The sequence below is a fragment of the Coregonus clupeaformis genome, chromosome 8 (genome assembly GCF_020615455.1).
Source record: "Coregonus clupeaformis isolate EN_2021a chromosome 8, ASM2061545v1, whole genome shotgun sequence".
Taxonomy (NCBI): domain Eukaryota; kingdom Metazoa; phylum Chordata; class Actinopteri; order Salmoniformes; family Salmonidae; genus Coregonus; species Coregonus clupeaformis.
Window position 1 is genome coordinate 43,185,213 of NC_059199.1, and position 25,093 is coordinate 43,210,305.

The 25,093-nt window shown below is 43.7% G+C and overlaps 1 pseudogene; it reads right to left on the reverse strand.

Annotated features, from left to right (window-relative positions):
• The window catches only part of LOC121572089, a 134,658-nt pseudogene extending 110,039 nt beyond the window's left edge, over positions 1-24,619 (reverse strand).
• Positions 24,620-25,093: the final 474 nt, after the last annotated feature.

Below are 25,093 nucleotides of genomic sequence, written 5' to 3' on the forward strand. Positions count from 1 at the left end.
CGCCCGCACCCCGGCCAACCGCCGCTGATCGCATTAAATGGCCCTTTGGTGTGGCGGTGCCAGAGACCACACAGTGCCAACCAGCCACCCTGCCAGAAGACGGATGGATCCGGCCAGGCTAGACCCACACCAGACCGAGGCTATGTCCCAAATGGCACCCTATTCCCTTTATGGTGAACTATTTTTGACCAAAGCCTTATGGGTTAAACATAGTGCACTATAAAGGGAATAGGGTGCCATTTGGGACAGAGCCCCAGACCAGTCTCCCAAGAGAGAGGAGAGGGCCATGGCACACACCCAGAAGGCCTTGCAGTAGCAGACTAGCCGTGGCAACGCAACGCACCGTGTCCCTGTCTGTTCTGTTCTGTTCTGTGGTAGCACTGCAGAGACAAGGACAGCTCAGTACATTAGCATTCCATTACAGTTACGTGTGGCCACGCACACACACACGCACACACGCACACACACACACACACACACACACACATACACACACCACACATACACACACACACTGCACACCGCACACCCACACCTCACATACACACACACACCACACACACCACCAACAACACACACACCACAACCAACACACACACACACCACACACACCACAACTAACACACACACACCACACACACCACAACTAACACACACACACCATGCCACCAGCGCTACATTTTACATTTACATTTAAGTCATTTAGCGGACGCTCTTATCCAGAGCGACTTACAAATTGGTGCATTCAACTTAGGAATCACCCTTTGGGTGATCACTGCTGACTAGTGATGAAGAGGAGGGTGTCTCAGGATATACTGCATTACAAACAGTAACTATGCGTGTGTGTGTGTGAGAGTGTGTGTGAGAGAGAGAGAGAGAGAGAGAGAGAGAGACATGAAAATAAACTTTTGCCCAAACACACAGTGTCTAAACTCTGGTGTCCAAACACCCAGCGTGCCCTAGACCTTCTGTCTAAGGACCAAACAGGCCCAACCCCCACTCTTACACTAGCCCAAGCCAATGGCATGTATCAGATGCTCAGCAAGCTCTGCTCACACTTACTGGTCTGAGGCCAAACCACACGACTAACAACATTGGACACTTTATGGAACACAAAGCCTTCACTATCTCATCCTGGAATATCCAAGGCCTGAGGTCATCTGCCTTTGGCCTAAAGAGCAGGAACCTGGACTTCACCAAAGAAATTAGAAATACAGACATTTTCATCCTACAAGAAACATGGTATAGAGGTGATGGACCCACTGGTTGCCCTCTAGGTTACAGAGAGCTGGTAGTCCCATCCACCAAACTACCAGGTGTGAAACAGGGAAGGGACTCAGGAGGTATGCTACCTAATTGATCTCAACAGAGAAAAATGTCCTCCTGTTTGCTACCTATATCCCCCCCACTAGAATCCCCATACTTGAATGAAGACAGCATCTCCATCCTAGAGGGGGAGATCAATCATTTCCAGGCCCAGGGACATGTACTAGTCTGTGGTGACCTAAATGCCAGAACTGGACAAGAACTTGACACCCTCAGCAAACAGGGGGACAAACACCAACCTGGAGGTGACAGCATTCCCTCCCACATACAGTGAGGGAAAAAAGTACTTGATCCCCTGCTGATTTTGTACGTTTGCCCACTGACAAAGAAATGATCAGTCTATAATTTTAATGGTAGGTTTATTTGAACAGTGAGAGACAGAATAACAAAAAAAAAATCCAGAAAAACGCATGTGAAAAATGTTATAAATTGATTTGCATTTTAATGAGGGAAATAAGTATTTGACCCCCTCTCAATCAGAAAGATTTCTGGCTCCCAGGTGTCTTTTATACAGGTAATGAGCTGAGATTAGGAGCACACTCTTAAAGGGAGTGCTCCTAATCTCAGCTTGTTACCTGTGTAATAGACACCTGTCCACAGAAGCAATCAATCAATCAGATTCCAAAATCTCCACCATGGCCAAGACCAAAGAGCTCTCCAATGATGTCAGGGACAAGATTGTAGACCTACACAAGGCTGGAATGGGCTACAAGACCATCGCCAAACAGTTTAGTGAGAAGGTGACAACAGTTGGTGCGATTATTCGCAAATGGAAGAAACACAAAAGAACTGTCAATCTCCCTTGGCCTGGGGCTCCATGCAAGATCTCACCTCGTGGAGTTGCAATGATCATGAGAACGGTGAGGAATCAGCCCAGAACTACACGGGAGGATTTTGTCAATGATCTCAAGGCAGCTGGGACCATAGTCACCAAGAAAACAATTGGTAACACACTACGCCGTGGAGGACTGAAATCCTGCAGCGCCCGCAAGGTCCCCCTGCTCAAGAAAGCACATATACATGCCAGTCTGAAGTTTGCCAATGAACATCTGAATGATTCAGAGGAGAACTGGGTGAAAGTGTTGTGGTCAGATGAGACCAAAATCGAGCTCTTTGGCGTCAACTCAATTCGCCGTGTTTGGAGGAGGAGGAATGCTGCCTATGACCCCAAGAACACCATCCCCACCGTCAAACATGGAGGTGGAAACATTAAGCTTTGGGGGTGTTTTTCTGCTAAGGGGACAGGACAACTTCACCGCATCAAAGGGACGATGGACGGGGCCATGTACCGTTAAATCTTGGGTGAGAACCTCCTTCCCTAAGCCAGGGCATTGAAAATGGGTCGTGGATGGGTATTCAAGCATGACAATGACCCAAAACACCCGGCCAATGCAACAAAGGAGTGGCTCAAGAAGAAGCACATTAAGGTCCTGGAGTGGCCTAGCCAGTCTCCAGACCTTAATCCCATAGAAAATCTGTGGAGGGAGCTGAAGGTTCGAGTTGCCAAACGTCAACCTCGAAACCTTAATGACTTGGAGAAGATCTGCACCAAGTACTAAGTCATGTTTTGCAGAGGGGTCAAATATTTATTTCCCTCATTAAAATGCAAATCAATTTATAACATTTTTGACATGCGTTTTTCTGGATTTTTTTGTTGTTATTCTGTCTCTCACTGTTCAAATAAACCTACCATTAAAATTATAGACTGATAATTTCTTTGTCAGTGGGCAAACGTACAAAATCAGCAGGGGATCAAATACTCCCCCCAATGGTAGGCTTTGAGGGGACTCCTACGGTAGGTACACCTATAGCTCATCTCTTGGCAGTAGTACCGTAGACTACTTTATCACCAACCCACAGTCTCTCAGAGCGTTCACAGTCAGCCCACAACCACTATCAGATCACAGCAAAATCACAATCTACTTGAACAGAGCAATAATCAACCAAGGCATCGAAGCCAAACATACTGCATTCTATTAAGAAATGCTATAGACGGAAGGAAGGTAGTGTAGAAACCTACCAAAAAAACAATTGGCCAACAACAAATCCATCCCTCCTAGACAACTTCCTGGACAAAATGTTTTCCTGCAATAGTGAAGGTGTAAACTTAGCAGTAGGAAGCCTGAACAATATATTTTACATATCAGCTAACATATCAAATTAAAATGTCTGCAGAAAACCTAAGACAACTAAAAACAATGAGAAATGGTTTGATGAAGAATGTAAAAACCTAAGAAAGAAATTGAGAACCTATCCAACCAAAAACACAGAGAAACAGAAAACCTTAGCTTACGCCTTCACTATGGTGAAACACTAAAACAATACAGAAATACACCACGGAAAAAGAAATAACAGCATGACAGAAAACAGCTCAATGTAATTGAAGAATCCATAGAATCAGATAAACCACTCCTACAACCTCAGCAATATAACAAAGAACCAAGAGCAAAAACATATACATGATAATTTACAAAACTTAAAATCACTTATTAAAGACTACCAGAACCCACTGGATTCTCCAATTACATTGGATGAGCTACAGGACAAAATACAAACCCTCCAACCCAAAACGGCCTGTGCTGTTGATGGTATACTAAACGAAATTATAAAATACAGACCACAAATTCAAATGGGCTATTCTTAAACTCTTCAACATTATCCTCAGCTCTGGCATCTTCCCTAAAATTTGGAACCAATGCCTGATCACCCCAATCCACAAAAGTGGAGACAAATTTGACAGCAATAATTACCGAGTAATATGCGTCAGCACAATCTCTGAAAAATCCTCTGCAGTATCATCAACTACAGACTCCAACATTTCATCAGTGAAAACAATGTCCTGAGCAAATGTCAAATTGGCTTCTTACCAAAATACCGTACGACAGACCATGTATACACCCTGCACACCCTTATTGACAAACAAACAAAACAAAAGCAAAGTCTTTTCATGTTTTGTTGATTTCAAAAAAGCTGTTGACTCAATTTGGCATGAGGGTCTACAAATTGATGGAAAGCGGTGTTGGGGGGGGAAAGCATCTGACATTATAAAATCAATGTACACAAACAACAAGTGTGCAGCTAAAACACACAGTTTTATTACCTCAGGACCGTGGGGTGAGGCAGGGATGGAGCTTGAGCCCAATCCTCTTCAACATATATATCAATGAATTGGTGAGGGCACTAGAACAGTCTGCAGCAACTGGCCTCACCCTACTGGACTCAGAAATCAAATGTCTACTGTTTGCAGATGATCTGGTACTTCTATCCCCAACCAAGGAGGGCCTACAGCAGCACCTAGATTTTCTGCACAGATTCTGTCAGTGAATCTCAGTAAGACAAATATAATAGTGTTCCAAAAAAGTTCCAGTAGTCAAGACAACAAATACACATTTTATCTAGACACTGTTGCTCTAGAGCACACAAAGAATTACACCTACCTCGGCCTAAACATCAACACCACAGGTAAACGATTTAAGATACAAGGCAAGAAGGGCCTTCTATGCCATCAAAACTAACATTAAAGTGAACATCCCAATTAGGATCTGGCAAAAAATACTTCAATCAGTTATCGAACCCGTTGCCCTCTATGGTTGTGAGGTATGGGGTCCACTCACCCACCAAGAATTCACAAAATGGGACAAACACCGAATTAAGACTCTGCATGCAGAATTCTTCAAAAATATACTTTGTGTCCAACGCAAAACCCCAAACAATGCATGCAGTGCAGAATTAGGACTATACCCGCTAGTTATCAAAATCCAGAAAATAGCTTTTAAATTCTACAACCACCTAAAAGGAAGCGATACCCACACATTCCACCACAAAGCCCTCAGCCAGCTGGTTATGGGGCTCTGTTCACAAACAACAGACCCCAGAGAGCCCCAGGACAGAAACACATTTAGACCCAACCAAATTATGAGAAAAATATTACTATTTGACACACTGGAAAGAATCAACCAAAAAACAGAGCAAATTGGAACGCTATCTGGCCCTGAACAGAGAGTACACAGTGGCAGAATACCTAACCACAGTGACTGACCCTAAATTAAGACAATCCTAGAATATGTACAGACTCAGTGAGCATAGCCTTAATATTGAAAGGTCGCCATAGGCAGACTTGGCTCTCGAGATATGACAGGATATGTGCCCACTGCCCACAAAATGAGGTGGAAACTGAGCTCCACTTCCTAACCTCCTGCCAAATGTATGACCACATTAGAGACACATATTTCCCACAGATCACACTGATCCACAAAGAATTTGAAAACAAATCAAACATTGCTAAACTCCCATATCTGTTAGGCAAAATACTGCAGTGTGCAGTCACAGCAGCAAGATTTGTGGCTCGTTGCCATGAGTAAAGGGCAACCAGTAGAGCACAAAAAAATGATATGTTTATTTAGTTTCCCTTTCATACTTCATGGATCCAGGCACAACTGTCTTCACTGGTGTAACTAATGAGACACCAAAATATTGTGGACATTCCTGGCGAACACCTTTTTTCCAGCACTTGGGCTGTTGTTGCATTGCATGAGCTATCACATCAGCTGATCGTCACTTGGCTGTCATTCGGAAAATTCCTTCCTGGATCAGATGATGATGTGTGAAAATACAAAGCATAATTACACAGCTCGACAGTCACCAAATTAGCATCCAACAAGTATTATGCATAATTATTGAGGAACCACCTTAATGACAACACCATCACCAACATCACCAACCACCATCAACTCTCCATCAACACCATCACAAAACCATCAACACCATCACCAACCACCATCAACACCATCATCAACATCACCAACTACCATCACCAAATCACAGGTCAATTCTATGTACTGTAAATGGACATGTGACCAGAATGACCTTATTAAAGGGCAAATTGTGTCACGTTTTCCTTACATGACCGGTTAGAAACATTCACATGCAGGACTACAATATACTGTACATACAATATGCTTCGGAAAGACAATGACCTACTCTCAGTGGTGGAAAAAGTACCCAATTGTCATACTTGAGTAAAAGTAAAGATACCTTAATAGAAAAAGACTCAAGTAAAAGTCAGTAAGTAAAATACTACTTGAGTAAAAGTCTAAAAGTATTTGGTTTTAAATATACTTAAGTATCAAAAGTAAATATAATTGCTGAAATATACTGACATATTAAAAGTAAAAGTATAAATCATTTCAAATTCCTTATATTAAGCAAACCAGACAGCACAATTGTCTATTTGCACATTGATACAACACTGCACATTTGAAATGTCTATATTCTTTTAAAACCTTTGTGAGTTTAATGTTTACTAATGTTTCCCTTGCTTATTTTCCTGTTTATTTCACTTTTGTTTGTTATCTTATTTGACTTGCTTTGGCAATGTAAACATATGTTTCCCATGCCAATAAAGCCCTTTGAATTGAATTGAGAGTGGAGAGAGAGAGAGAGAAGGAGGGTTAGAGAGAGAGAGAGAGAGAGAGAGAGAGAGGGAGAGAGAAGATGGGTTAGCGAGAGAGATAGAGCAAGAGAGAAAGAGAGAGAAAGAGAGAGAGATAGAAAAAGAGCAAGAGTGGAGAGAGAGAGAGAGAGAGAGAGAGAGAGAGAGAGAGAGAGAGAGAGAGAGAGAGAGAGAGAGAGAGAGAGAGAGAGAGAGAGAGAGAGAGAGAGAGAGAGAGAGAGAGAGAGAGAGAGAGAGAGAGACAAAGAGAGAGAGAGAGAGAGAGAGACAAAGAGAAGGGAGATGTTTCCCCCTCAGTCTCTTCCAAACCCAGAATGTGATGAGTCAGAACTATGGGTCCTGGTCAAAAGTAGTGCACTACATAGTGAATAGGGTGCCATTAGGGATTCACACACAGATCTCCAGTCTAACAAGCATGTCTGCAGACATTTCTATAAAGACAACCCATTCCTGAAATGTTCGCATACAGGCCTATAAATCCATCCAGGTTGCTTTAGCTTGCTTCGCTTGTTATTTGACATGACCAAATCGCTGACTCTGTTGGCAGCTTATCTGCCCAAGAAAGAATGCAAGACCCTGAATGGATGTCAACAATTGTCTCCTTCATGTCATGCATTCGCCTTCCTTCACATACAATGTCTGTGTCCCAAATGGCACCATATTCCCTTTATAGTGCACTACTTTTGACCAGGGACCATATGGCTCTATATAGGGAATAGGGTGCCATTTGGGATGCATGCGATGTGTGGGCAGGAGGGGCATACAACATTCTCCATGCTAACAAAAGCGCCATGTTTGTTAAGGCACTGACTACTATAATGTGTCTCTTCAATCCAAACGCCCTCTCAAATCCCATGTTATTCATTAGGCTAGTTAGAATGACTTAGAATGACTGGTTTGATTGCCTGATAGATTGTGAGCTACACAGACATTATCATGGAATAGAGGATTTCAACCATTCCATCATTCCTTCACTCAGTTGACTACAGTAGCTCAATAGCTCACTTGAACATTGTATACAGTGCAACATACTGTATGTGTTTTTAACTTAACTTTTCAAGTGTAGGCCTCAGAGTATATCTGACCCACAATAGGCAAGAGAACTGAGTGAGATGGCAGTAACCCTGTTGGCTGGGTGGCTCTACATCACACTGAACACTGTGTCACTGTTAAGAGGCCTCCTGGGCTGAGTCTCAAATATCACCCTATTCCCTACATAGTGCACTACTTTGACCAGAGCCATATGGGCCCTGGTCAAAAGTAGTGCACTAGGGAATAGGGTGCATTTTGGGACGCAGAAGTGGCGCTCTGCCTCTGTGAGAAGACGGTGATGTCACAGGAGGCGACTGACACGGACCTCTGTACACATCATCGACCAACAACTGACGACGGACCGGGCAGGAGGCCTCCATAACCACAGGGCTCAGATCAGGTTTCCTGGATCGTTACAAATGTAACCCCAGAGGGTCGGGTGTCACCGAAACAAGCAAACAAAAACACCACAACATGAGTAATACACACAGATGGATATATACAGTACCAGTCAAAAGTTTTAGAACACCTACTCATTCCAGGGTTTTTCTTTATTTTTACTATTTTCTACATTGTAGAATAATAGTGAAGAGATCAAAACTATGAAATAACACATTTGGAATCATGTAGTAACCAAAAAAGTGTTAAACAAATCAAAATATATGTGAGATTTGAGATGTTTCAAAGTAGCCACCCTTTACCTCGATGACAGCTTTGCACACTCTTGGCATTCTCTCAACCAGCTTCATGAGGTAGTAAACTGGAATGCATTTCAATTAACAGGTGCACCTTGTTAAAAGTTAATTTGTGGGGGCCTCCCGAGTGGCGCAGTGGTCTAAGGCCACTTGAGATCCTGGTTCGAGTCCATGCTCTGTCGAGACCGGGAGACCCATGGGGCGGCGCACAATTGGCCCTGCGTCGTCCAGGGTAGTGAGGGTTTGGCCAGCAGGGATTTCCTTGTCCCATCGTGCACTAGCGACCCCTGTGGCGGGCCGGGCGCAGTGCACCCTGACTCGGTCGCCAGGTGTTTCCTCCGACACATTGGTGCGGCTGGCTTCCGGGTTAAGCGGGCACTGTGTCAAGAAGCAGTGCGGCTCGGTTGGGTTGTGTTTCGGAGGACGCACAACTCTCGACCTTCGCTTCTCCCGTGTCCGTACGGGGGTTGCAGCGATGGGACAAAGACTGTAACTACCAATTGGACACCACGAAATTGGGGAGAAAAAGCGGGGTAAAATACCAGCCCCCACCCCCCCCAAAAAAAATGTTAATTTGTGGAATTTCTTTCCTTTTTAATGCGTTTGGGACAATCAGTTGTGTTGGTATACAGAAGATAGCCCTATTTGGTAAAAGACCAAGTCCATAGTATGGCAAGAACAGCTCAAATAAGCAAAGAGAAATGACAGTCCATCATTACTTTAAGACATGAAGGTCAGTCAATCTGGAAAATGTCAAGAACTTTGAAAGTTTCTTCAAGTGCAGTTGCAAAAACCATCAAGCACTATGATGAAACTGGCTCTCATGAGGAACGCCACAGGAAAGGAAGACCCAGAGTTACCTCTGCTGCAGAGGATAAGTTAATTAGAGTTACCAGCCTCAGAAATCGGCAATTAACTGCACCTCAGATTGCAGCCCAAATAAATGCTTCACAGAGTTCAAGTAACAGATACATCTCAACATCAACTGTTCAGAGGAGACTGCGTGAATCAGGCCTTCATGGTTGAGTTGCTGCAAAGAAACCACTACTAAAGGACACCAATAATAAGAAGAGACTTGCTTGGGTCAAGAAACATGAGCAATGGACATTAGACCGGTGGAAATCTGTCCTTTGGTCTGATGAGTCCAAATTTGAGATTTTTGGTTCCAACAGCCGTGTCTTTGTGACAATGACCCAAAACACACCTCCAGGCTGTGTAAGGGCTTTTTGACCAAGAAGGAGAGTGATGGAGTGCTGCATCAGATGACCTGGCCTCCACAATCACCCGACCTCAACCCAATTGAGATGGTTTGGGATGAGTTGGAGTTAAGGAAAAGCAGCCAAAAAGTGCTCAGCATATGTGGGTACTCCTTCAAGACTGTTGGAAAAGCATTCCAGGTGACTACCTCATGAAGCTGGTTGAGAGAATGCCAAGAGTGTGCAAAGCTGTCATCAAGGCAAAGGGTGGCTACTTTGAAGAATCTAAATACATTTGTTTTTTAAAAATGTGGTTACTAAATGATTCCATAAGTGTTATTTCATAGTTTTGATGTTATTCTACAATGTAGAAAATAGTAAAAAAATAAAGAAAAACACTTGAATGAGTAGGTGTGTCTAAACTTTTGACTGGTACTGTATATATAGAGAGAGACACACACACACATAGCTTCATTCTTGTGTATTTTATTTTATTCCTCTTGTTACTATTTTATTATTATTATTAAACTCTGCATCGTTGGGATGCGCTCATAAGCAAACATTTCACGGTAAAGTCTACACCAGTCGTATTCGACGCATGTGACAAATAAACATTGATTTGATATGATTTGACACATACATACACACACACACACACACACCTTCGCCCCCGAGTTTGAAGTTATTGTCACTATCACAGACGTGATAGAGAGAAGAGTGAAATCCTTCAACACCAGATTTCAGTTCCCTTAAAGATGACGTCTGTTCAGAAAACTTAGACCCGTCACATGACACAGTGATAGTCAGCGTCCGAAATGCCACTAGATTTGGCTGGCTGAACAGTCTTCTATATAAGGAATAGGGGGCCATTTTCAGACACAGACTGTATGGCTGGGCTGGTCAAAAGTAGTGCAGTACAGTATAAGTGTATAGAATAGGGTGTCATTTGGGACACAAACAAAGTGTGCATTCTGGAAGCGTCTGAAGCTCAAGCCAATGGAGCGTCTGTATTTGTTGGGCTTCATTGTGCAAAAGGCCCTTTCATTATGAAACCCTCTGCCTCATGAAACCATGGTCGGTCTCATTACATCCCAACACAGATGACTTGTTCTGTCTCATTACATCCCAACACAGATTATATGTTCAGTCTCATTACAGCCCAACAAAGGGCGGCAGGTAGCTTAGTGGTTAAGAGCGTTGTGCCAGTAACCGAAAGGTCGCTGGTTCTAATTCCCGAGCCGACTAGGTGAAAAATCTGTCGATGTGCCCTTGAGCAAGGCACTTAACCCTAATTGTTCCTGTAAGTCGCTCTGGATAAGAGCGTCTGCTAAATGAAAAAATAAAAAAATTAAAAAATAAAGATTACGTGTTCAGTCTCATTACAGCCCAACAAAGATTACGTGTTCAGTCTCATTACAGCCCAACAAAGATTACGTGTTCAGTCTCATTACAGCCCAACAAAGATTACGTGTTCAGTCTCATTACAGCCCAACAAAGATTACGTGTTCAGTCTCATTACAGCCCAACAAAGATTACGTGTTCAGTCTCATTACAGCCCAACAAAGATTACGTGTTCAGTCTCATTACAGCCCAACACAGATTCCATGTTCAGTCTCATTACATCCCAACACAGATTCCATGTTCAGTTTCATTACAGCCCAACAAAGATTACAGATTGTTCAGTCTGACGGGGAGGGGGTTACACTGCTTCACTGATTTCAGTCAGAGAGAGGGTGGGGGATGGAGAGAGAGACCGAGGCACACTGTCACAGACCTGTATGCCATGGTTTTGTTTACACATGAATACCACCTAAATCCCTCTGAATATTTAGAAGGGAAAATAACCTCTAAACTGTATACGAACCAAATCCTCTGTCTCTCTCCCATGAATATCAGCCTCTTCCGGAGGCTCTGAGCACCTATGCTATAGCCTTGTCCAGATGTGCTTTAGACAATTAATCCTCTGACTATCTTTGATAGTCTGCATTGTTGGCTCAACTACAAAGATCTGTAGCCAGGCTAGAGGCCCTAATCCTGTTAGAAGGCTACAGTGAGGAAAGGGTTAGGCTACAGGCCATCTCATTTACCAAAGGTGACATTTTCAGATGATGATGTTATTTCAGGGACTCCGACAGATGTTGACAGTCAAATCATGTAGAGAGAGAGAGAGAACCTATTTGGTTTGAGGTGGTTGGATTCATTTGTAGAGGAACGCACACTAACACCCTGGACCAGAGCTAGACAATCCCAACCCTTTATCAGAGTCAAATGAAAACAAAGGTAGAGTACAACATAAAACTGTCCATACTTTCTCCGTAAGGCTGACTGTTCAATAAATTCAGCCCCTCTCAGTATAGATCTACTCCTCTCCACATTGATTTAATATGCCTTTGGTTCTTCGGAGCTACATTCTTCACTGCTCACCATGTGACTGACTGAGTACAGCAGGCTAAACGGTGAGCAAAGACCCTAATGGACAAAACACTAGCCTCTTTGATGTAAGCGCAGCACAGAGAGGATACAATTACACAATTACTTCAATGTTCATTCACTAGTGCCTCTGCCTACCAGTCAGTCCTTCACATGTGCTTCATTCCATTAGGAAATCAAGATGTCACAGCTGGGGCAAAAACGACTTTTCAATAGTAGACACGAACGTTTCATTACAGCTGCTATAAACGCCATTCAAGTGGAGGAAGAGTGGACAGTGATAGCAAGGGACTATCTGTCCTGCACAACAGTAGGTGTGACCCACTGGGTTTGAACCAGGGTCTCCTACACGCCACAAGACTGTGGTAGCCCACTGAGCTAAAGCCTCTGCGATAGCTTGGAGAGCTAACATGAGTTTCTAGGTCTCAGGCAAGGAAGCTATCACAAGAGCCAGTATTTACTAAAGGCAATAAGGAGGAGTGGAGGGGACAGTGACAGGGAGAGAATCCCAGAAAGAGGTGGTAGAGGCCCCTGTTTGCATTACCAGTATCCTGAACAAGATCAAATGACCTTTCGATTAGAACAGACTGTTAGTTACTAAGGGTAATGTTGAAAAGTCCTTGCTGCAAAGGCACACAGTACTGTAGTTCTCTGTGTGTGTGTTCTGCTATTCCCCAGACTGATTAAGGGTGAGCTACAGTTGAAGTCATTAAAACTTGTTTTTCAACCACTCCACAAATTTCTTGTTAACAAACTATAGTTTTGGCAAGTCGGTTAGGACATCTACTTTGTGCATGACACAAGTCATTTTTCCAACAATTGTTTACAGACAGATTATTTCACTTATAATTCACTGTATCACAATTCCAGTGGGTCAGAAGTTTACATACACTAAGTTGACTGTGCCTTTAAACAGCTTGGAAAATTCCAGAAAATGATGTCATGGCTTTAGAAGCTTTTGATAGGCTAATTGACATAATTTGAGTCAATTGGAGGTGTACCTGTGGATGTATTTCAAGGCCTACCTTCAAACTCAGTGACTCTTTGCTTGACATCATGGGAAAATCAAAAGAAATCAGCCAAGATCTCAGAAAAATATATGTAGACCTCCACAAGTCTGGTTCATCCTTGGGAGCAATTTCCAAACGCCTGAAGGTACCACGTTCATCTGTACAAACAATAGTACGCAAGTATAAACTCCACGCAGCCGTCATACCGCTCAGGAAGGAGACGCGTTCTGTCTCTTAGAGATGAACGTACTTTGGTGCGAAAAGTGCAAATCAATCCCAGAACAACAGCAAAGGACCTTGTGAAGATGCTGGAGGAAACAGGTACAAAAGTATCTATGTCCACAGTAAAATGAGTCCTATATCGACATAACCTGAAAGGCCGCTCAGCAAGGAAGAAGCCACTGCTCCAAAACCGTCATAAAAAAGCCAGACTACGGTTTGCAACTGCACATGGGGACAAAGATAGTACTTTTTTGGGAAATGGCCTCTGGTCTGATGAAACAAAAATATAACTGTTTGGCCATAATGACCATCGTTATGTTTGGAGGAAAAAGGGGGTTCTTGCAAGCCGAAGAACACCATCCCAACCGTGCAGCACGGGGGTGGCAGCATCATGCTGTGGGGGTGCTTTGCTGCAGGAGGGACTGGTGCACTTCACAAAATAGATGGCATCATGAGGAAGGAAAATTATGTGGATATATTGAAGCAACATCTCAAGACATCAGTCAGGAAGTTAAAGCTTGGTCGCAAATGGGTCTTCCAAATTGACAATGACCCCAAGCATACTTCCAAAGTTGTGGCAAAATGGCCACAAAGGACAACAAAGTCAAGGTATTGGAGTGGCCATCACAAAGCCCTGACCTCAATCCTATAGAAAATTTGTGGGCAGAACTGAAAAAGCGTGTGTGAGCAAGGAGGCCTACCAACCTGACTCAGTTACACCACCTCTGTCAGGAGGAATGGGCCAAAATTCACCCAACTTATTGTGGGAAGCTTGTGGAAGGCTACCCGAAACGTTTGACCCAAGTTAAACAATTTAAAGGCAATGCTACCAAATACTAATTGAGTGTATGTAAACTTCTGACCCACTGGGAATGTGATGAAATAAATAAAAGCTGAAATAAATCATTCTCTCTACTATTATTCTGACATTTCACATTCTTAAAATAAAGTGGTGATCCTAACTGGCCAAAGACAGGGAATTTTTACAAGGATTAAATGTCAAGAATTGTGATAAACTGAGTTTAAATGTATTTGGCTAAGGTGTATGTAAACTTCCGACTTCAACTGTATACAGTGGGGAAAGAAAGTATTTAGTCAGCCACCAATTGTGCAAGTTCTCCCACTTAAAAAGATGAGAGAGGCCTGTAATTTTCATCATAGGTACACGTCAACTATGACAGACAAATTGAGAAAGAACAATCCAGAAAATCACATTGTAGGATTTTTAATGAATTTATTAGCTAATTATGGTGGAAAATAAGTATTTGGTCACCTACAAACAAGCAAGATTTCTGGCTCTCACAGACCTGTAACTTCTTCTTCAAGAGGCTCCTCTGTCCTCCACTCGTTACCTGTATTAATGGCACCTGTTTGAACTTGTTATCAGTATAAAAGACACCTGTCCACAACCTCAAACAGTCACACTCCAAACTCCACTATGGCCAAGACCAAAGAGCTGTCAAAGGACACCAGAAACAAAATTGTAGACCTGCACCAGGCTGGGAAGACTGAATCTGCAATAGGTAAGCAGCTTGGTTTGAAGAAATCAACTGTGGGAGCAATTATTAGGAAATGGAAGACATGCAAGACCACTGATAATCTCCCTTGATCTGGGGCTCCACGCAAGATCTCACCCCGTGGGGTCAAAATGATCACAAGAACGGTGAGAAAAAATCCCAGAACCACACGGGGGGACCTAGTGAATGACCTGCAGAGAGCTGGGACCAAAGTAACAAAGCCTACCATCAGTAACACACTACGCCGCCAGGGACTCAAATCCTGCTGTGCCAGACGTGTCCCCCTGCTTAAGCCAGTACATGTCCAGGCCCGTCTGAAGTTTGCTAGAGTGCATTTGGATGTTCCAGAAGAGGATTGGGAGAATGTCATATGGTCAGATGAAACCAAAATAAAACGTTTTGGTAAAAACTCAACTCGTCGTGTTTGGAGGACAAAGAACACCATACCTACTGTGAAGCATGGGGGTGGAAACATCATGCTTTGGGGCTGTTTTTCTGCAAAGGGACCAGGTCGACTGATCCGTGTAAAGGAAAGAATGAATGGGGCCATGTATCGTGAGATTTTGAGTGAAAACCTCCTTCCATCAGCAAGGGCATTGAAGATGAAACGTGGCTGGGTCTTTCAGCATGACAATGATCCCAAACACACCGCCCGGGCAATGAAGGAGTGGCTTCGTAAGAAGCATTTCAAGGTCCTGGAATGGCCTAGCCAGTCTCCAGATCTCAACCCCATAGAAAATCTTTGGAGGGAGTTGAAAGTCTGTGTTGCCCAGCGACAGCCCCAAAACATCACTGCTCTAGAGGAGATCTGCATGGAGGAATGGGCCAAAATACCAGCAACAGTGTGTGAAAACCTTGTGAAGACTTACAGAAAACGTTTGACCTGTGTCATTGCCAACAAAGGGTATATAACAAAGTATTGAGAAACTTTTGTTATTGACCAAATACTTATTTTCCACCATAATTTGCAAATAAATTCATTAAAAATCCTACAATGTGATTTTCTGGATTTTTTTTCCTCATTTTGTCTGTCATAGTTGACGTGTACCTATGATGAAAATTACAGGCCTCTCTCATCTTTTTAAGTGGGAGAACTTGCACAATTGGTGGCTGAATAAATACTTTTTTGCCCCACTGTATAGATCAAAGTATCCTAAAGCATCCCATTTCTCATGTTCTGGATTTACCATTCCTAATCCTATATGATATGAACAGTGACTGTAGAACATGGTAGCTACAGAGGGAGCTGCACAGTAACACACCAGCACAGCAGAGTCTTGAAATGTGACATGGCCTGGCCATGTCTGCGCTCTAAATGGCACCCTATTCACATTCTAGTGCACTACTGGCACCCTATTACCTTTATAGTGCACTACTTTTGACCAAAGCCCAATGGGCACTGGTCATAAGTAGTGCACTAACTAGGCAAAAGGCTGCCTTTTTGGATGCAGCCCATGACTGGCTGAGGAGGCCATGATGCCAAGGATAAGCTGAGTGGCTCTTATGACCAGTAAGACTGATGTCCTATGCGTCAGACCCAGACCCTCCAGGAAAAGAGGCTGGCTCTGCCTCAGACAAGCCCAGCAGAGTCCCTCCACACTGGGATACTCTGTTACAAATAAGTGGGTGTATGGAGATCATAAGTAGGGAGGGGAAAACATCTCACCTGGTACCTAAATACAGTGGGGAAAAAAAGTATTTAGTCAGCCACCAATTGTGCAAGTTCTCCCACTTAAAAAGATGAGAGAGGCCTGTAATTTTCATCATAGGTACACGTCAACTATGACAGACAAAATGAGAAAAAAATATCCAGAAAATCACATTGTAGGATTTTTAATGAATTTATTTGCAAATTATGGTGGAAAATAAGTATTTGGTCACCTACAAACAAACAAGATTTCTGGCTCTCACAGACCTGTAACTTCTTCTTTAAGAGGCTCCTCTGTCCTCCACTCGTTACCTGTATTAATGGCACCTGTTTGAACTTGTTATCAGTATAAAAGACACCTGTCCACAACCTCAAACAGTCACACTCCAAACTCCACTATGGCCAAGACCAAAGAGCTGTCAAAGGACACCAGAAACAAAATTGTAGACCTGCACCAGGCTGGGAAGACTGAATCTGCAATAGGTAAGCAGCTTGGTTTGAAGAAATCAACTGTGGGAGCAATTATTAGGAAATGGAAGACATACAAGACCACTGATAATCTCCCTCGATCTGGGGCTCCACGCAAGATCTCACCCCGTGGGGTCAAAATGATCACAAGAACGGTGAGCAAAAATCCCAGAACCACACGGGGGGACCTAGTGAATGACCTGCAGAGAGCTGGGACCAAAGTAACAAAGCCTACCATCAGTAACACACTACGCCGCCAGGGACTCAAATCCTGCGGTTCCAGATGTGTCCCCCTGCTTAAGCCAGTACATGTCCAGGCCCGTCTGAAGTTTGCTAGAGTGCATTTGGATGATCCAGAAGAGGATTGGGAGAATGTCATATGGTCAGATGAAACCAAAATAGAACTTTTTTGGTAAAAACTCAACTCGTCGTGTTTGGAGGACAAAGAATGCTGAGTTGCATCCAAAGAACACCATATCTACTGTGAAGCATGGGGGTGGAAACATCATGCTTTGGGGCTGTTTTTTCTGCAAAGGGACCAGGACGACTGATCCGTGTAAAGGAAAGAATGAATGGGGCCATGTATCGTGAGATTTTGAGTGAAAACCTCCTTCCATCAGCAAGGGCATTGAAGATGAAACGTGGCTGGGTCTTTCAGCATGACAATGATCCCAAACACACCGCCCGGGCAACGAAGGAGTGGCTTCGTAAGAATCATTTCAAGGTCCTGGAGTGGCCTAGCCAGTCTCCAGATCTCAACCCCATAGAAAATCTTTGGAGGGAGTTGAAAGTCCGTGTTGCCCAGCGACAGCCCCAAAACATCACTGCTCAAGAGGAGATCTGCATGGAGGAATGGGCCAAAATACCAGCAACAGTGTGTGAAAACCTTGTGAAGACTTACAGAAAACGTTTGACCTGTGTCATTGCCAACAAAGGGTATATAACACAAAGTATTGAGAAACTTTTGTTATTGACCAAATACTTATTTTCCACCATAATTTGCAAATAAATTCATTAAAAATCCTACAATGTGATTTTCTGGATTTTTTTTCTCATTTTGTCTGTCATAGTTGACGTGTACCTATGATGGAAGTTACAGGCCTCTCTCATCTTTTTAAGTGGGAGAACTTGCACAATTGGTGGCTGACTAAATACTTTTTTTCACCACTGTATATAAATAAAAATCAGTTAGTTAAGAGCAGTATGCCGGCATTAAATGTGTGTGCATCAATTCAGAAAGGAATAAACAAAGTGTGTTTTTATATCACCAGCCGCCACAAGCTTATGTACCAGATTTCCCCAAGCTGCTAGCAGCCTCCAAATAGATTTCCAGATCAATTAAAGGGGGAATCAGCAGTTGAAACAACAAAAAAGCTGAGCACTGGAGCTGGACAAATGTAACCACTCTCAAATGAATAGACAGAGGTATGGATGAAAGGACTGACCATCCATGATATCAAAATGATCGTTTTAACCATGTTTTGAGTCTATAGAGTGTTTGTTTACATTTACTTTGTTTACAAACATTGGAGTAAAACAAGCTTATATTTTGGGTTCTGATGGGGTATGACATGTTTTGTGTGGACCCCAGGAAGAGTAGCTGCTGCTTTCGCAACAGCTAATGGGGATCCTAATAAAATACCAATACGAAGTTGTACTTTAAGCTCATGAGTTATTCATAAGTTATATTTTTCAAGAATCAATGAGAGGCACCAAGACATATTACAAGAAGGATATATATTTTTTAAATAAGACTACATCTTTTCTTTTCAATGCTCTTCATTGTAAGTTTGCCTGCCTCGGGGTCAAGCGGGTCTCCTGCGTGGTCAGCCCCAGTGAAGGACCAAGCTCAGGGAGAAATATCTCGGTCTCTTTCACGACTCGGAACAAAAGACAGAACGCAGTTTGTTCGCTGTGTGCCGAGAGGAGTGAGAGAAGGAGAGGAGAGAGAAGGAAAGGGGAGAGAGAGAGAAGGATAGGGGAGAGAGAGAGAAGGAGAGGGGAGACAGAGATAAGGAGAGGGGAGAGAGAGAGAAGGAGAGGGGAGAGAGAGAGAAGGAGAGGGGGAGAGAGAGAGGGTAGAGAGAGAGAAGGAGAGGGGAGAGAGAGAGAAGGAGAGGAGAGAGAGAGAGAGGGGGAAGAGAGAAGGAGAAGAGAGAGAGGAGAGAGAGAAGGAGAGGGGAGAGAGAGAGAAGGAGAGGAGATAGAGAAGGAGGGGAGAGAGAGAGAGAGAGAGAGAGAGAGAGAGAGAGAGAGAGAGAGAGAGAGAGAGAGAGAAGGAGAGGGAGAGAGGGAGAGAGAGGAGAGAGGGAGAGAGAGAGAGGAGAGGGGAGAGAGAGAGAGAGAGAGAGAGAGAGAGAGAGAGAGAGAGAGAGAGAGAGAGAGAGAGAGAGAGAGAGAGAGAGAGAGAGAGAGAGAGAGAGAGAGAGAGAGAGAGAGAGAGGGAGAGAGAGAGAGAGAGAGAAGGAGAGGGGGAGAGAGAAGGAGAGGAGAGAGAAAGAGGGGAGAGAGAGAAGGAGAGGGGGGAGAAAGAGGGGGGAGAGAGAGAGAGAGGGGAGAGAGAGAGAGAAGGAGAAAAAAACACTACATCAGTTTAATATTCCATATGATTAAAGAGCAAGAGCTAAGACCTTCTCTGGGAGAACAGATGCCTGGAGCTGCTTAACATTTAAACTCCACACACACACACACATACACGTTTGACCATGATTGATTTTAGTGCCTCAAAACACAAAAAAATTGTCCACAAAGTGTTGTTTTTGTATTTTGTATTATTGTATCATTGTGGAGTGACACTTCAATACATTTTTCTAACCCTCTAACCCTCAACCCCCAATATTCCTGTTTTAAAAGCAGTCAATGTTTCATATTGTGATGGCTGGTTATGGTTTATTTGTATAATTATAATACATTGGGCAGCATGTCTGGCAGACCTATATACAGTATCACGTTTAGAATTAGCCGGCTTATCTGATAATTAAAATCGAGCGTGGCGTGGGGATGTGATCTGATTATGGAATTTTAAGAATATGGTTTCCTTCATACGAAAAAGTAAACCTCGCTGACCCTATCCTCTTCAATAAGGGAAAAGCCACAGCACACACGTGTGTATATATGTGTGTGTGCCGGCGTGTGCGTTCATGTGCCTCCATGAGTGTGTGTTCCGGCTGCTCCTGTGTGTGTAAGTATGTGAGGAAGATTAGCAGGTCCAACATCACATATAACTGGGGTACTTGTTCTACTCCGTTACAGCATGTTAATAGGATCGATCCCCAATCTGTGGAATGTTTGTCTTAGCTAGCCTCTGATCCCATACACACTCCCTTCTTAGACACACACACACACACACACACACACACACAGACACACACACACACACACACACACACAGACACACACAGTTCTTGATCAGTGTTAATGTTCATATCAGTAGCAATAACACAGACAGGGAGGTCATTGTTTGCCGCAGAGTCAACAGATCTCCAAGAACAAGCAAATAAAGCAACTGGAGGTATTTGAAACGAGACGCACCCATTATAAACAGGATGTAATCCTTCGAAAACAGAACTGTAATAATGTAAAGAGTTTTATATATTCAGAATAATCTGCTGAATTCATCTGACCTGCTATGGATAAATGTGATGCAAACATATTCTAAAAATGTATAAAAATGTACATCAACGTAATCCCTTGCCCTGTACCTTTGGTACTGTAGGTTGAGGAGTTCTATTTTCAAATAAAATCTCCAAATACAAGTTACCTGACTAATGGTATTATAAATGGTATGTTGGGACATGAAGGGAGTCGGCTAAACTCAGATTATCTCATCATAATTAAATGACCCGAAAAACATTAAATGTTAACAGATCTAGGATCAGCTTTTCCTACATCAATCTTAACCTTAACCATTAGTGGGGGAAATACGAAACTGACCCAGCACCTTACACCTGGAAATATTACCCAACACTGACGAGGTAAAAAGCCACAACATGAAAAAACAGATTTACCATCATGGGTTTGGTGCTGAAGCGTAGTTTTCTCTTCTGAGGGATATCCTCCTTCTCTTCCTCTGGTAGACCAGGGATCTCAGTAAGATCATTCCCAGGGTCATAGATGACATCATCGTCACCGTAAAGGTCATCCTCAGGGTCAGTACAGCTCTCCCCCCAGCCTTGGTAGCAAGCGTCCCCGTCCGCGTTAAAAATCACCCTCTCGTTCCCACTGTATTCCTCATTGGGCTCTTCTGCCTGGTCCTCTGGAGAGACCCTGGGGGAGGAGGAAGCCTTCTCCACCTCCACCTCCTCCCCACGGGCTTCTGCCTCGTCCTGGGCTAGGGTAGCTGGGGTATCATAGGTGTCCTCTGAAGTCTTGTCCCCAACGGTGGCGTCATTTGTGGGCCGTGAGTCCGTGCAGACTCCCTCCGTCTCTCTGGAGGTCTCGGTTTCCTCCGTCTGTTTCTCCTCATACGATCCGTTCACTTCCCCTCCGTTGGTGGTGGCCCCTACAGGATGTCTCTCCCTGTCCCTCTGTCCTAACTCCCCTGCTGTCTCCTCTCTTTCCTGGGACTCCTTCTCTTGCAGGAAGGGTTTTAGCTCCACCGCCTCCGACAGCGGGCTAGGGCTGAGGAGGTCCTCTGAGGATGAGGACACGGGAAGTTTGCCCCCCACGCGGTTCCTGTACCCTCCACCACGCACCGGGGACTGGCGCGAGTCATCTTCGCTGAGGTCGCCGTGCCGGTGGAAGTTATCAGGGGAGTAGAGTGCCCGGCCTCCGTAGCCTCGCCGGAATGGACCCCCGCCCCCTCCTCCCCCTCCCTGGTGGTCGACATTTTCAAACACAGCGCTCAGCTGGCTCACGGTGGGCGACTGGGCTTCCGTTCTGGAACACAGCGAGTCCAGGGAGTCTGTGCTGCCCCTGTTGGAGCGCGACCCTCGCCAGTCGTCCAGGTGCTCATGGGAACCCCTCTTCTCCCGGCCGTAAGAGTAGACAGGCGACTGGGACGCGTCACGTGACTGCTGCTCAAACAGCTTCCTGGTCTCTACGACCTTTGACCCTGCGCTGGTCCGGTCCGCTGTAGGGTGCTGCGTCAGCTTGATGACTGAGCCGTCCGCCTTGTTGATGAAGTTGGAGGGCTTGGTCATCTTCTGAGGCAACGGGTCTTCCTGCCTGGTGGCAGTGCCGGCGCTCTCCGTGCCCTGCATCTGCATGAACATGTCCTTGATGCGGCTGACGTGGGCTCCATACTGTCGTCCCCGGCGCTGGGTGACCCGCTCGGTGTCCTTGAGCTGGGGCTCCTTGCTGTCCTGCCGGGGCGGCTGGTCGAAGGCCTTCTTTAGGGCCTGGAACTCTGTCCTGTAGGCGTTGCGGTGGGGGGAGGCGCTCCGGAGAGCGGTCCTCTCCCCCGAGGCCGCCGTCTTCAGCATGATGGAGTCAGAGGCGAGGAGGAGGAGGGGCTCTCAGCAGCATCGCTGGGCCTTCATCTCACATATACTACTGTAGCGTCCAGCGAGTGCCCTGCCTGTGTGATTATCACTGTGATTTGATTTCACACTTCATTAGAGGCCATGGACACCTGGGAGATAAAAGGAGATGCCTGTTAGATACAAGAGATACCAACCAACCTGTCATAATGATGTTTTACACTACAACATGAGGGGGAGATCAATTGCAATTCAGCATTAGAACATTTCATAAATGCCATTCCTAGCATGAATTAATCTTAACTTAAAGTGCAAGGTAATCATAGACGACGCTCTATCTGTTAAAAGCTCTTAGCACTAGAAATGCACTGAATATAAAATATATGTATTGAGATTCTCACGATTCTATATGTATTGCGATTCAATACTGTTATTTTATTGCGATTCCATGGTCCAAACATATTGCCCACCATATGTTTGCTGCAGAGGGAGAAGAGAGAGCCATGGGAAAACGAGTTTTGATCAGTCATGGAAATAAAAGTGCTGAAAACAAATTGGCTCCCTATTTAAAAAGAAGATGGAGAACAAGCTATGAAGGAAAAATACTGGAGTTTTGGTGAAGGTACAGCCATATTGCAATATTGTCAAAACGATACAATACGATATATCATCAAAAATAATATCCCGATATGCAACTGTATGTTTTTTATCTCCATCACTACTAAAACACATCCTGATGGTAATGTTTCCTCTGTTCAGAAAGTAGTGAGTTGACCCATTTATCTAATCAATACTCACTTCCTCATGTGTAAGCTAAAACAAGCCCTGATCAATATGGGTGATGGAAATCATGTGTGGGCCTTCTGGAGATAGAGACTCAACTAAACACGAAACATCTTGAACATTGTTGAATACATTTACATGAATAAATGTGAACTATAGCACCTTGCAACACAAATTCAATGTTTGTGTGATAGAGACATGTCTTCTCTCCATTATGGTCCTAATGTTAATCTTTTCAGTGTAGGATAGTAGCCTATCCTGAGCCTGAGGTCTGACCATGTAGTTTACTGCCTCACCACAGCCCCAGCCCGAGGCATTCTGCATGATCATCTCGATTAATACAAGGACCAAAGGACAGTTCAGCTCATAAAGCAGGCAGGCAGAAAAATGCAGGCTAGACGATTTTAGGCAAAGGGTGCAAGGGGGAGTTGTTTACACACCACACACATAACTGTGATATAATCCATTGATAAAAACGATCCAAATCACTGTGGATTCCATTTGTTTACATAATGTTGATATAATTTGAGTATGAACAACGCAATTTTCATTTCATTATAAAAATGCCCTTATTTCAAATGTGTTATTACTATTATGTTACTGTAATTTCATCATACCACCCTGTTTGTGAGATTCACATTTGCTAATAAAAAAATCCCACATGGGCTACGTAGGCTATCAGGTGGAGAACACTGAGACACACGAGAACAAAGACAAATGTTACAATATTACAAAGTGAAAAGATATCGGATACATTTTACAATGACTGAAAAGATATCGGATGCTGACAGCAGTTGCATAGCACCCAGTCGATTATCATCATCAGCTAGCTGGTCAACGAAAATGTCAAATTGCAACGTTCTGCTGCTATGATAAACAATATAAACGTGCTAGAATCATTTTCGGAAAGCAGTAGCCTATCTGCCCAGCCATTTATCAACGTCCGACATAAATGGTAAACTTCGAGACGAAGATAAAACTGGAACGTGTAACATTGTATCAGCTCGAGCTCTATCCTAAATCTAACAGATAGACGCGCATCACCCACACATACATGGTTGTCAGCTCCATATGAACTCTATATATTATAATACATTATTTAATTTCAGTAGCCCATGTAAAAGGAAAACGATAGTCCTACTGCATAGTGTTGTTTATCATGTATAGAAAAAGCAGAAGTTAACTGTTTACACTAGGCTACCCTCGATGTTTCACAATGCACAAAACAAAAGAGTGACTTACGTTCATTGCTTCATGTGATAACATAGTCCAGTAAAAATTCACATGAAATACTCTGCTATCGTTATAAATCCCCTCCAATACGACATTTCAATTCAAGCCCGTCGATAGTCCAGTACTGTGTCGCCCTATTGACACTTTGACATACAAGCCGTGGTCTACACACTGCTAGACAACGCCATTGCAGGCAATGGGTGATGCTGCCGTGTGCACAATGTGGGAGTCCACGCTATTAAATATTCGATCTCAATGAGGGGTGCGCAACTGGATGTTTTCTAAGGTGAAAACATCTTATATATCTTAATCAACAAGTAACGAAAACATATTTTACATGTAGGAAATATGATGTTTTGCAAATGGCATACACATGTGACAGGTGTTCAACCTCATCGCAGTAATGGTTTGGTCCAATAATCTGCACAGACTGGGTTCCAGTAAAGTGCAGTCTGGCAGAAATACCACCACAAATAACTTCACTGGCTTTATTAGGGGGCTTTCACTAGTTACCACAGCCGCAAAGTCAAAATTGGCTTTATCATAAAAAGGTTAGCAGTGTGGTTAAGGTTAGGGTTAGGTTTAAATTACTTATCCTACCATTTACAGTACCTAAGGGGTTAAATGTACCACCACACATCATATGAATCTAAGAAAACAA